This window comes from Coregonus clupeaformis, unplaced genomic scaffold (assembly GCF_020615455.1).
Source record: "Coregonus clupeaformis isolate EN_2021a unplaced genomic scaffold, ASM2061545v1 scaf2605, whole genome shotgun sequence".
Lineage (NCBI taxonomy): Eukaryota > Metazoa > Chordata > Actinopteri > Salmoniformes > Salmonidae > Coregonus > Coregonus clupeaformis.
The window spans coordinates 67,501-68,442 of record NW_025536059.1 but is presented as its reverse complement, the minus strand read 5'-3'; positions in this window follow the sequence as shown (position 1 = coordinate 68,442).

The window sequence follows — 942 nt, the reverse complement described above, 5'->3', positions numbered from 1 at the left end:
CTCTCTCTCTCTCTCTCTCTCCCACTCCGCCTCCACTCCCTCACTCTCTCAGTCTGTCAGTCTCAGTCTCTCTCACTCACTCACTCTCTCTCTCTCACTCTCTCAGTCTCTCAGTCTCTCTCTCTCTCACTCACTCACTTACTCAGTCACTCACTCTCTCAGTCCCTCTCTCTCACTCACTCTCTCTCTCTCTCTCACTCACTCTCTCAGTCTATCAGTCTCTCTCTCTCACTCTCTCTCTCTCTCTCACTCCTCCTCCCACTCTCTCAGTCTCTCAGTCTCCCCACTCCCTCCCACACTCTCTCTCTCTCTCTCATTCACTCACTCTCTCAGTCTCTCAGTCTCTCTCTCTCACTCCTCCACTCCTTCCTACAGCTCCTTTGAGCTCCTTACTCACTCTCTCTCTCTCTTTCTCTCCTCTCTCTGTCTCTCTCTCACTCCACTCCTCTCACTCACTCATTCCTCATTCAGTCTCTCAGTCTCTCTCTCTCACTCACTCCTCACGCTCCTCTCTCTCTCTCTCTCTCTCTCTCTCTCTCTCTCTCTCTCTCTCTCTCTCTCACTCACCCCTCTCTCTCTCTCTCTCTCTATCTCACTCCTCCTCTACAAATTCTCTCTCACTCAGTCCTCTCTCTCTCACTCCCACTCCCACTCCTCCTCTCTCAGTATCCCAGTCTCTCTCAGTCTCCCACTGCTCCACTCTCTCTCTCTCTCCTCCCACTCTCTCAGTCTCTCAGTCTATTAGTCTCTCTCTCTCTCACTCCTCTCTCCTCTCCTCACTCCCTCTCTCTCACTCCTCCTCTCTCCAGTCTCTCTCTCTCTCTCTCCTGCTCTCTCTCTCCCTCTCTCTCACTCTCTCTGCTCCTCCTCCTCCTCCCACTCTCTCAGTCTCTCAGTCTCACTCCTCCTCCTCTCTCTGATCCTCTCCCAGTCCTCTCAGTC